This window comes from Triticum dicoccoides, chromosome 3B (genome assembly GCF_002162155.2).
Source record: "Triticum dicoccoides isolate Atlit2015 ecotype Zavitan chromosome 3B, WEW_v2.0, whole genome shotgun sequence".
In the NCBI taxonomy this organism is placed as follows: Eukaryota; Viridiplantae; Streptophyta; class Magnoliopsida; order Poales; family Poaceae; genus Triticum; species Triticum dicoccoides.
In genome coordinates, this window is record NC_041385.1 from 617,990,432 (window position 1) to 618,003,619 (window position 13,188).

General features: G+C 57.5%; 1 pseudogene; it reads right to left on the reverse strand.

The window, feature by feature from the left end:
- The window catches only part of LOC119282797, an 81,396-nt pseudogene that overhangs the window by 43,429 nt on the left and 24,779 nt on the right, over window positions 1-13,188 (reverse strand).

Here is a 13,188-nt window from a genome sequence, read left to right on the forward strand (position 1 = left end):
GGTCTCAGCTGTCGCTGGTTTGCCAAGGCGCGATGCCGTGGACAAAACCAGAGGGTGAGGGCTGGAGAGCCGGTAGGAGCCCTGAGTCGCGATGCTCAGGTACCCCCCCTTTAACGCGCAAGCTCAGTTCGATGTCGACGCTCTACGTCCTTGGGTCCCGGCCTTCGAGTGGGTCTCAGCCATCGCTGGTTTGCCATGGCGCGATGCCGCGGACAAAACCAGAGGGTGAGGGCTGGAGAGCCGGTAGGAGCCCTGAGTCGCGATGCTCAGGTACCCCCCCTTTAACGTGCAAGCGGCCGACACGAAGGAAGAAGGGGTGCCACGGACAGGCACCAAATAACAAGCATGATGGGTCGAATGCATAGCCAGATAAAATAAACGCAAGAGGGATACATGCCGCCGGGTCTGACCCGAGCGACTTGGGGATGATGCAGCCCGAGGGGCGCCCCCAACAAGGTAAGCTAAAAACATGAACAAAAGGGATACACGCCGCAGGGACGGACCCACACGGCCTGGGAATGATGCAGCCCTGGGGGCGCTCCCAGCTGGAAATGAAACTTGAAAGATGTCACCTGATAGTGTTGACGACGAAGGGGTGTTGAAGTAGTAGACATAGCGGGCTGCGGGAGCCGATCTTCACGAGCCCCCAGGCCCAGGAGCCTCGGGGGGCTCCGGAGGCGCCGGTGGCTCCTCGCGAACCATCTCCATCTCCGCCAGGACTACGGAATGCTGGCCTCCTGAGCCTCCAAGATGCTCCTCATGAGGCGCTGGCGCACCGGAGCCGCGTTCGGCAAGCCGTAGGGCATGCGAACGTAGCTGTGGGGTGGGCCTTCGCAGCGCCGCACGCGTGAGGGCCAAAAGCGCTCCTGAGAGGCTGCTCGGTTGATCCCTGGGATGTCAATGTAGACGCGCAGCCCGCCATCCTCGCCTGGATGGGGAGCTGCGGCGGGTAAGCGGCGGCTGCCACTCATGACTCTTGGCTCCTGCAACTCCTGTGTGACCTGACTGACGAACTCCTGAGGGTTTGGCCCTCCTGGCTTTGCTCCTTCCTGAGGGAAATGTGCTCTGAAACACGCCTCCAAGTGGCGCCCAAGCGCCTCCCTCGTGACCTTAGCAAGGTCGGTGGCCCTCCATGGGGGAGCCCCCGAGCCCTGCTTGAGGAGGGCACCGGGCGCGCCTCCCTATGCGACAGAAGGAGGTGCCCCCTGAGCAGGCGCAGACCCTGAGGGGCCTGCCTCCTGAGGGGTCGGGCCTGGCTATGTCTTCTTCTTCTTGGGAGCGGCTTCGGGGAGCCTCCCGCTCCCGTGATCTGGGTCTTCAAGTGATGCAGCCTGAAAAGCTCGTTCCAGGGAGCACACTACGTCTCTTTCTTCACAGGGCACCGTGATGACTCCACCGCTTCCTGGCATCTTGAGGACGTTGTTCAAGTTCTACAATCATGAGGATGTGCCCTGGGTTCAGCTAGTCTGGGAGGCGTACTACCCGAACAAGGTGCCGCACAACACTGAGCTAGTGGGTTCCTTCTGGTGGAAAGACGTAATGCAGCTCAGTGGAACCTTCCGTGGGGTCGCCAAGGTCATCCCCGGGGATGGATGCAGCTCTCTGTTTTGGAAAGATGTCTGGTTTAGTGACACTGGCTCCGCATTGATGGACACGCATCCGCGAGCCTTCTCTTATGCTCTGAACGAGGATGACTCCATTGCCATGGTTGTCAGGACCACTGATCCAGCCATGATCTTCAGTCTGCCTCTTTCGGTCCAGGGTAGGGAGGAGATCAGAGAGATACAGCAAGGGTCCTCGCATGTCAGTCTGGAAAATGGCTCGCCCAACGTTTGGGTCTGTGACCTAGGACGTTATTCGTCAAAGAAGTACTACAACCACTGTTTTAGGCAGGTGAAAGCTGATGAGGCCTTTGGATGGCTATGGAAATCCAAATGCCCGATCAAGTTTAAGATGTTTGGGTGGCTGCTTATGGTCGATCGTTTGAACACCAGGAACATGCTGAAGCGGCGGCACTTTGCTGTAGCCGGGGGCAACTACACTTGCATGCTCTGCCAAAAACCGCCAGAGGAAACCGTGGAACATCTCTTCTTCGCGTGCCCTTTTGCCAAACAATGCTGGAGTAAGGTTGGTCTGACCTGGCCAGGAGGAACCAATAGGCTAGCCATCTTGCATGGTGGGAGAGAGAGCTGGCGTCGGCCACTTTTCATGGATATCTTCCTGCTTGCTGCTTGGAGCCTGTGGATGGAAAGAAACAACCAACATTTCAGGGGGATCCTGCGCTCGTTCGTGGCGTGGTTAGCTAGGTTCAAACATCTGTTGGGTTTGGTGATCCATAACTGTCCTGAGAAAGTTCATCCTTTTCTCTCCGATTTCATTGTAAGTTTGGACCGCTAGTTTTTGTTTCTGCAACCCTTATGGCCGGGGGGCCTAAAACCCATTGTAACACACTTGTAACTGTTATGTTGTGAGTAATACAAAGTCAGTGGGAGCCTCTCCCACTGTCACTAGTTCTTCAAAAAAAAGACGTTGTAGCCGTGATGAGTCACGGCCATGAACTTGGCGAGAGCTGGGTAGCCGAGGATGGCGTTGTATGGCAGGCAGATGTGGGCGACGTCGAAGTCAATGAGCTCGGTGCGGTAGTTATTGCAGGCTCCGAAGGTGACAGGGAGGCGTACCTGCCCGATTGGGACTGTGGATCCGTCGGTGACTCTAGAGAAAGGCTTGGTTGGCTGAAGCTGATCGTAAGGCACTTGGAGATTGTTGAATGTCTCTACGGATAGGACATTGAGCCCTGCCCCGCCGTCGATGAGGGTCCTGGTGACTTGCACGTTACTGATAACTGGGGAGCAAAGCATTGGGAGGACTCCGGCTATGGCCGCGCACTTGAGCTGATCCGCTGAACTGAACGTGATGGTGCACGCCGACCACCTGAGGGGGCACGTGGCTTCAAGCTTGGGGAGGACTGCATTCACTTCGCGGGCGAACTGCTTGAAGATGCGTTGAGAGGCTGGGGCTTGAGCTCCGCCCAGGATGCAGGCGATCACGCGTGGCTCCTGGAAGCCCCCAGCCCCCTCGTCCTGATGATGGTCCTCGTTTCTCCTTGGCTGCGGAGGCAGTGGAGGGAGGCCTGCGTTTCCTTGCGGGCGATCCTCGCGAGGCTGATCCCTCCAGTCTCCCTCGCGAGGCTGATCCTGCCAGCGATCCTCGCGAGGTCGGTCGCGCCACCCTTGGCGAGGGCCGCGGTCTTCCCAGCGTCCTGTGTTCCTTCCTCCTCCTCGGCCGTAGCCACGATCATTGCGGTCGGGGCGTTGGCCGACCCTTCCTTCTCGCACGGCTTGGAGCTCTTGGCATTCGTTGGTGTTGTGGGTGTATAGGTCGTGGTACACACAGTACCGGCTGCCCTTGAAATACTCGGGCTGATCTCTGCCCCGCTTGGTGTCTGGTTCTGCCGCGAGCACGGCAGCCCCCTTGCGCTTCACGTCCTTGGCCTTGGATTTCTTCTCTTCTGGGTCTGCGGCTGGCAGCTCGAGAAGGGAAAGGCGCCCTTCCTCAGCCGTGGCGCACTTGGTTGCCAGGTTGAACAACTCCAAGGAAGTGCACAAATCTTCATGCATCGCCAGCTCCTCCTTCATCTTGACGTCACGCACGCCGTCGGAGAAGGCTGAGATGATGGCCTCCTCGGTTACCCTGGGAATCTTGAGTCGTGCGCTGTTGAAGCGCTGGATGTACTTCTGCAGGGTCTCCCCTGGTTGCTGCTTGATGCGGCGCATGTCGTTCACGGCAGGTGGCCGGTCGCGAGTACCTTGGAAGTTGGCGATGAAATGGGTGCGCATCTCGTCCCAAGAGGAGATCGTGCCTGGGGCCAGGTTCAGGAGTCAGGTGCGGGCCCCGTCCTTGAGCGGCATGGGAAACCAGTTCGCCATGACCTTCTCGTCCCTGTTGGCAGCTTCGATGCCCAGCTCATAGAGCTGGAGGAACTCCGCAGGGTCGACCGTGCCGTCGTAGCAAGGAGGTAGGTCCGGCTTGAACTTGCAGGGCCACGCGACGCTGCACAGCTCGGTGGTGAAGGCGCGGTAGCCTGCTGTGGCCACGGGAGGCCTCTGGTGACGAGGAGCTTGGTCTTGTGGGCCCCCATGCGCTGCAGCTGGGAGCAGCGCGGGGTCTTGGCGCGCTGGAACGGAAGCGTGGTCGCGACGGACTGGAGCAGGGAGCACTTGGGCAACTTCTTGGGGGCGAGGGACCTCTTGGCAGCTCCGCTCTTGCTGCGCTGGCACCGGACGGGGTGGGTTCCGTCCAGGGGCCACGCGCCTCGGGGCCAGAGTGCCTTCTTGAGGGGGAGGCGGCTGAGGCGCCCCCGGAGCTTCATTGCCTGTGCAGGGTGGGGCGCGGTGCAGCAAGAAGGGCGGTGCGGGGGAGCCCTCTGCGGCACGGACGAGCTCGGCGACGCGGTCGAGCCATTCTTCATAGACGTCATCGACTGGGCAATAACGCATGAGCTCGTTTGCTGCGATGAGCGCAGCCCGTGCCTCCATGGCCGCGCGGGGCATGCGGGACGAGGAACCAGCCAGGGCGAGCGAGGGAGTGGCAGTGCGGCCGTCTCGCGTCATGGACGGATGCTGGGACGATGCCTGCTGCTTGTTCCCCGCCGGGCCGGTGGAGCCGTTGACGGCGGGCGATGGGGAACGACGGGGGTGGCCACCGACGGGGGCTGTCTGGGCGACGCGGGAAGCGAGAGCGGCTCGGCGCTCGGCGCGGGCCCGACGAGCGTCTGACAAGGACGTGATGGTCGGTGAAGAACAAGGCGGTGGAAGATAAATTCCGGTGCACCCCTACCTAGCGCGCCAAATGTCGGATTTCGGGTTCCGGCAGACCCTCTAGATTCGAACACTGGGGTGCGCACGGAGATTTAGCCCTTTGCCTACCTGCACCTCACCGCCTTGCTATGAACTAAGCTATCAAAAGGAACAACACAAGAGACATAGAGTTTATACTGGTTCAGGCCACCATTGTGGTGTAATACCCTACTCCAGTGTGTGGTGTGGTGGATTGCCTCTTGGGCTGATGATAAACAGTACAAGGAAGAACAGCCTCGCGAGGGTCTGTTCTTGGCTGGTGCGATGAACTGCTAAGGGGAGTTCAGTCGCTCTCTCTACTGGTTTCTAGGTGAGGATCCCCTTGATTTCTAGATGCCTCTACCTTGTGGTGGCTAGTCCTATTTATAGGCAAAGGCCCAGGGCCTCTTCCCAAATATTGAGTGGGAAGGGCGCCAACAATTGGCTCTTTTGAAGGGGAACATCTAGTACACTTATCCTGACTAAAGTTGGTCCTCGCCTGCCAAAGGCTCTGGTGGTGACGCCGGCTTGGGCTCCATGATGACTTCCATCCTGCCGTTCTGCTTGTCTTGGTCTTGTTGCACTGAAATGGATGCCTTTGCTTGATGCTCTCGCCTGTGCTTGCTCCCTTTGCACCAAAGAGGAAAGAAGGACACTGCGCGGGCTGGCGCCCGCCTGGTGCCCTTGGTCGTCATGGCTTGCGTCATGGGCGCGTCGCGAAGTACCCCACCTTGATCTCTCTGCCTCCTCGCGAGCCAGCCTGACAAGGCCGTGCCTGAGGAAGCCTCCTGTCGTCCGCCCCACGAGGCTTGGCCCCTCGCGAGGGTCTTGAACTCGTGCTGATGAAGATGGTCCATGCTGGGCCGCCCCTTGAGCCACGCCGCAGGCCGCAGGCAGGCAAGTCTGGGCACCCCCGTTCCCAGAACACCGACACCGGCGAGTGATTTGCATATCATTCCCAGAAGGAAGGAGATAGCCTGCGCAAGTACATCCAGAGGTTCAGCCGGGTGCAATACAACATCCCAGACATTCAGCCCGCCGCCGTGGTTAGTGCGTTTCACCAGAATGTGCACAACTGCAAGATGCGTGTACAACTGGCGATGAACAAGGTCAGGGACGTGGCCGAACTCTACATTCTGGCCGACAGGTGTGCCCGGGCCGAGGAAGGGCGGAAGTACCCCGGCGAGGACGCCAGCACGGAAACCGACTCCACAGATGATACCGCCGCCCTGGCAAAGAAGGGGTGACGTCACAACAGGAAGCGCAAGGGCAAGACAGTGCTTGCCGTCGAGGGGTCCGACGACACCGGTGCCGCCAAGAAGGCCAAGGCGAGCGACCTCGGCAAGGAGGTTGCCGGGTGTGCTGCTTGCCGGGCCTTGGCGGCTACCGACAAGCCGAGGGGCTCCGACAAGCAGTACTGTAAGATCCACCGCACTAAATGCCATGACCTCTAGAACTGCCGGCAAGTCGAGATGCTTGCTGAAAAGCAAAAAGCTGAGTACGAGCGGCGGGACAAGGAGAAGGGGAAAGATGGTGTCGGAGGTCCCGAGAAGAAGCATGGCGACCAAGGAGGCCGCCGCGGCAAGGATAACAGCAAGATAGGCCCGCCAGGGGCCGTGACAAGAAATAGGAAGACGATGATCATGTCGAGGACGATGAGTCCAGCGACCACCATATTCAGAAGGCCACGGAGGCCATGTGCGTCGACGGTGGCGCCTCGTTGCACACCTCTCATCGCCAACTCAAGTAGTGGCCGCGAGAGATTGTAGCGACAGAGCCATCGGTTGATGCCCGGAAGCCACTAAAGTGGTCCGGCACGCCTATCATTTTCGATGCTGAGGACCACCCTGATTACACAACAGCGGTCGGGTGCTTGCCGTTGTTGGTTTCGCCAACAATATGCAACCTCAAGGTGACGAAGATGCTAGTCGATGGCGGGCTCGACCTGAACCTAATCTCGCTAGTCGTGATCAAGTGGCTGCAGATTTCTGATGGAGACCTCGAGGAAATGGGCATGTTTCAAGGGGTCAACCCGGGAAGGAGTCATCCAAAGGGAAAGGTCACGCTGCTCGTGACATTCGGAAGTGAGCTAAACTACCAGACGGAGAGGATTGTCTTCGACGTAGCCGAGATCCCCTTGTCCTACAATGGGATCCTCGGTCGCGTGGCGCTAGCCAAGTTCATGGTGGCGTCACATTACGCCTATAACACGCTGAAGATGCCCGGGCCGATGACCATCATCACCGTCCCCTCCGACAAGAAAGACACACTGATCTGTGCTGATCAGCTCTACCGACAAGCAGTTGCAGCGGCTGCCGTCAAGGCACTCGCTCCTGCCGATGGAGCTCCGGGGGGCAAGATAACCGGTAGGACCTCTCGCACCCACCTCGGCAAGCGCACCTCTTTGGAGTGCTGTGCTCCCACGGAGGACGTGCCAGAGAGCTCCACCGGCAAGAGCAAGAGGTCTAGAGCTGCACCACCAGAGACCAAGAAAGTGCCCGTTAAGGAGGACGGCACGGGAGGGGCTTTCACCATAAGCTCCTCTCTTGATAGAAAATATGAAGGCGAGCTCGTCGCTTTCCTGCGGGCGAATGTCGATGTGTTTGTGTGGCAAGCCTCCGACATTCCCGGCGTTCCTAGGGAAGTGATTGAGCACCATCTTGTTGTCTGTCCTCATGCGCGGCCCGTCAAGCAGAACGTCAGGAAGCAAGCTCTAGAAAGGCAAGAATTCATCACGGAAGAGATTAGAAAGCTAGAAGCAGCAGGCTTGGTGAGGGGGGGGGGGTACTCCACCCGACGTGGTTGGCCAATCCAGTAGTGGTGCGCAAGGCAAATGGGAAGCGGAGGCTGTGTATTGATTACACAGATATCAATAAGGCATGCCCAAAAGACCCTTCCCCGTTGCCGCGCATCGACCAGATTGTTGACTCCATGGCCGGGTGTGACCTGTTGTCCTTCCTCGATGCCTACTCCGGATATCATCAGATCTTCATGTCAAAAGAAGATGAAGAGAAGACGACATTCATTACCCCATGTGGTACATACTATTTTTTACGGATGCCTTTTGGGTTGAAGAGTACTGGCTCGACCTTTGCAAGAGCGGTCCAAATTGGTTTTGAGCCCCAGCTCCATAGAAATATGGAGGCCTATATGGATGATATAGTGGTCAAAACCAAGGACAAGGCGGCATTAGTGCAGGATTTGGAGGAAACATTCACAAATCTACGCAAGATCAATCTCAAGTTGAACCCTGAGAAGTGTGTTTTTGGTGTACCTTCTGGCAAGCTTCTCGGGTTCTTCGTGTCACAGCACGAGGTAGAGGCAAATCCTGGCAAGATCAAGGCCATCGAGCAGATTGAGGCACCTAAGTGGATAAAGGATGTGCGTCGGCTCACTGGCCGTGTTGCCGCTATGAGCAGATTTATATCCAAGTCCACTGAGCGTGCCCTTCCCTTCTTCAAAATCTTGAAGACGACAGGTCCAATGGAGTGGACCTCGAAAGCCGAAGCAGCGCTGCAAGATTTGAAGAGGTACCTCTCCTCAACGCCCATACTAGTCGCGCCTAGGCCACATGAGCCGTTGTTGCTGTATCTAGCGGCGACGAATCAGGTGGTTAGCGCTGCACTGGTGGCGCAGAGGGAGGTTGATGAGGAGACTTAAGTGACAGCGGACCTGGTGGATGTCGAGCCAAGGCTCCTCCCGGCAGGGCTTGATCCCGGCAAGGTGAGGCCCCCGGCAGAGTCTGATGCCAGCGAGACAGGACCCACACAACTAGGTGAAGTGGTGCACAAGAAGAAGATGATGGAGCACCCAGTCTACTTTGTCAGTTCCCTCTTGTAGGGAGGTAGGTCAAGGTATGCTGGTGTGCAGAAATTTCTCTTCGGCCTCCTTATGGCATCGAGGAAGCTGCGTCATTACTTCCAAGCACACGAGATCATAGTTTTCACCCGCCTCCCGTTGCAATGGATATTGCATAACCTAGATGCGACAGGGAGGATTGTGGAGTGGGCCTTGGAGCTGTCAAGTTTCGGTCTGAATTTTGAGAGTACCTCGACGATTCAGAGCAGAGTCTTGGCGGAGTTCATAGCAGAGTGGACCTCGACGCCCGATGAAGAGGTCCAGGAGACTACTCTCCCCGGCAAGTAATCAAGCCGCAGCTGGGTCATGTACTTTGATGGGGCCTTCTCGCTGCAAGGCGCCGGTGCTGGTATGCTGCTTGTTGCGCCCACCGGAGAGCAACTCAAGTATGTCATACAGATGCATTTTCCTAGGGAGATGTCGACAAAAAACACTGCCGAGTACAAGGGATTGCTTGCCGGTCTTAGGATCGCGGCAGACCTCGGAGTCAGAAAGCTCATTGTCAGAGGTGATTCACAGATCGTCGTCAGACAAGTCAATAAGGATTATCAGAGCCCGTTGATGGAGGCCTACGTGGATGAGGTGAGGAAGCTGGAGGAGCATTTTGATGGTATATAGGCAGAACACGTTCCCCGAGTGGAGAACGAGATCGCCGACTACCTGTCAAAGCGCTCCGCCCTCAAACTACCTGTGGAACTAGGTACCTTTGTGCTTCGGCTGACTCAACCATCCGTAGAATCATTGACAAGGCAGAATAAGCGAAGGAAATCAGGCCCCGGCAAGTACTTTCCCGCCGAGCTCCCTTGGAGCTGCCGGCAAGGATGCTGCCGGGGACACCGAGCCTGCCGTGGGGCCACCGACTCCGGTAGGGCATCATGCCCTGGCCATGGAGACGGTAGCCCCATGGAAGAGGAGATGCCTTTGGTCCTTGCCGTCGAGCCTCAGGCTCCGGCATGGGTGCAACATACCGTCTGATTCCTCCAGACAGGGGAACTTCTTGAGGAGAAGGAAGGAGCGGAGAAAGTGTCCCGTCGGTCTGCCCTGTATCAGTTCATTGACGATGTTCTGTACAGAAAAAGGCCAAACAACGTCAAGATAAAATGCATACCCCGGGAAGAAGGACTGGACTTGTTGGCGGAGATACATGAGGGCCTATGTGGCTCCCACATAGGGTCAAGGGCCCTTGCCGGCAAGGCTTTACGGCAGGGTTTCTTTTGGCCCACTGCCCTCCAGGATGCGACGACACTAGTAACCAAGTGTGAAGCATGCCAGTTCCATTCGAAGAAGCTTCATCAACCAGCTCAAGCCCTTCAAACCATACCTCTCTCCCGGCCCTTCTCGGTCTGGGGGCTCGACATATTGGGCCCCTTCCCCCGTGTCGTCGGGGGCTTTGATTACTTGTACATTGCAATCGACAAGTTCACCAAGTGGCCTGAGGTAGAAGTAGTGAGGAAGGTGACAGCGCAGTCAGCCAGCAAGTTCTTGAAGGGGCTAGTCTGCCGTTTTGGTGTACCCAACAGGGTCATCATAGATAACGGCACCCAGTTCACAAGCCATGCCTTCATGTAGTACATTGAGGATCTCGGCAACAAGGTCTGTTTTGCTTCCGTGGCACACCCATAAAGCAATGGCGAAGCAGAGAGAGCCAATGCTGAAGTTTTGCGAGGCTTAAGAATGAAGACTTTTGACAGGCTGTGCAAGAGTGGAAGGCGCTGGATTGAGGAGTTTCCGGTGGTTCTTCGGTTGATCAGGACGATGCCAAATCGAGCCACCAGCCAGACACCATTTGCCCTGGTCTACAGGGCATAGGCAGTTCTCCCCACGGAACTCATACACGGGTCACCTTGAGTGCTCGCTTATGATGAGCCTGAGCAAGAGCAATTGCGGCAAGATGACGCGACGCTCCTTGAGGAAGATCATCTTCGGGCGGCTGTGAGAGCAGTATGCTACCAGCAAGCCTTGCGCCGCTACCATAGCCGCAAGGTTCATGCCCCACGCTTTGAGGAAGGTGACCTTGTTTTTCGGCACGTTCAGTCGGCCAAGAATTCCAACAAGTTGACGCCAAAGTGGGAAGGCCCTTATCGGGTAACACGAGTCACCAGGCCTGGCGCAGTCCGCCTAGAGACCGAAGATGCCATTCCGGTGAGCAACTCCTGGAACATCGAGCATCTTCGTAAGTTTTACCCATAAGGCGCGGCTGCCGCCCCCCGGCAGGCCACCTTTTGTACAAGCCTTGTCGGCAAGGCATGTAACCCTTTGTACAAAGCCAGGCGCAGAACCCGAGCATAAATAAATGAAGCGCTGGTGCCCTAAGTTATAGCATGCATGCTAGGTTGAGTCTCCTTCTCGGTTAGGGTTGATAGTGCTTAGCGGCGACTAACCCCTAGCTTAGAGGTCGAGTTTGCGTCTCTTTGTTCCTCTCCATCCTTTTTTGGTTCGCAGGATACCTAAGCATATCCGCTCGACCATATGGAGAAGAAAAGGACAAGCTGGCGCTCCGACCCCGGCAAGCTAAGTCTGCCGGGGGGCTGAAGACACGAGGGTCCGACCCCGGCAAGCCAGCGCTGCCGGGGGACCGCAAATCTAGATAAGTTTTCATCCCCCCGCCCTGCGTTCCCGTATGAAACTAGGGGCATATGAAGCCTCGCCTTCCTTCTAGGCTACCATGCTCCTCCTTTCCTGTACCAAAGAAATTGTTTCTTGGGGCAGAATCTAGTTGTAACCGCGGAAGCATAGAAATGGGCATAGGGCCAAATTTTGTTTCATCACTGCCTCCGCCGAAAACGTGAGTGCAGTCGAACAAAGCAGGGGAGCGGCAAGGCCTGTTGCCGGGAAACTTTGTTTATACAGAAAATAACAAAGACTCGTTCCTTGATGTGGGCATGGCAGACACACAAAGGACCTGGCAAGCACCCCTTTTTCATTAATACGCCCCATACAAGTACAAATGATACATAATGTATACATGAGCAAGGGGATTGCAGGTTTTAGATCTAATTAAGGCCCGCAGGCTTACAAAAAAGAGAGGAGATAAGGTGCCCGTAAACCCTTTCTTGTCCCTCTCCTCAGGAAATACGACAGGAAGGAGAAAAGGGCAAAAGAAGCGCCTACGCTAGGTACGAGCAGCAGAGGGCTCCATGAGAACATGCCGGCGGTTGCCTAGGAGAGGGTTGGCGGTGATGGCACCGGAGGAAAAGCTGGAAGACGAGGCAGCGGTCCGCCAATACGCTATGAAGGCGTCGGTGCCATCGTACTCCGACTTGATGGCCCGCCACCCGCCTTCTTCACTTCTACGGCCTCCCCACCAGCCACCCAAGGAGGCGACCCCGAGAAGTTCAAGGAGCCGGCGACACGGATGATGGGGTTGCCGGTGTCGCCCTGGAGCGGCGCACCCAACGCCTAATCAGACACGTCGTCCTGTCGGCCGCTACCCTCGTCGTCGTTGCCGCTCTCCTCCTCGTCACTCTCGCTCGAGGAAGAATCTCCATCGTCAGAGGAGCTCTCCACGCAGCACCTTACGCGAGTCCCAAAGTGCCCAAAGACCTTGACGGAGAGGAGACCGCTCTCCATTAATTTGAAATGAAGAGTGAGCCCCTCTGTCGGGCTGTGGATGCGGGCAAAGGTCTTCCACCCTCGGTGAAGATACATGATGTGAGGGGCGGGGAACTCAACATCGGCCCAGGTGCCGCTGTTCCCGCAACCCCTCATATGCAGCTGCAACGTCTGCGGCGGGTCCAGCTCCATCTCCCGCGCAAATGGGGTCGGAAGGTTAAGACGACGGCGCGGCGGCTGGCGCAGCCTGATGAAGAACTCGTAAGGGTTGTCCCTAATGTGGCCCTCCATGGGGGGAAGGACTGCTGGCGGAGGTGAGGCCGATGCGTTGCCCCGCCCTCCTCTTCCTCGAGCACTATGACGGCCTCGGCCCCGCCCTCTCCCTCTTCCCCTCGTAGCCGGCTCTGTCGCCGTAGGTTTCTGGGAAGGAGCGGTGCGCTGTCGAGCGGAGACCCTCACCACCACCGATGAAGCATCACCGCGTCCTCTTGCCATGGCAAAAAAGAAGAAGGAGTAGGGATGGGGAGAGGCAGATGGTAAGGGACTCAGAGGCGCCGTTCCTCCCGCTCCCCTCCTTATAAGGAGACAGGGGGCGGGGCTCGGCCGCCCCTCTCGGCCAATTCGGCTCATGAAAGGTGACAACGAGTGAGGCCATCGACCGCCCTCCCTGCCCAATTGAAGGCGCGGGGGAATCAGCCCACGCGTGCATGTCTCCCCGTATCCCGCTTGCCTGTCATTTGCTCTACGCCATGCATGCAACATACGTGGCGCAAGGGACGGGCGTAATGGGACGTGTGGAGCGGCGATTCCCCAAGCGCGGAGAGTAAATGAGCAGCGGCCCAGCAGTCTCCAAGAGACACGCATGCCGCCTCTTTACTGTTCACCGCAAATGACATCAGCATGCTTTGATCACCCGCGCGCACAACCCCCACGTCACGCAATC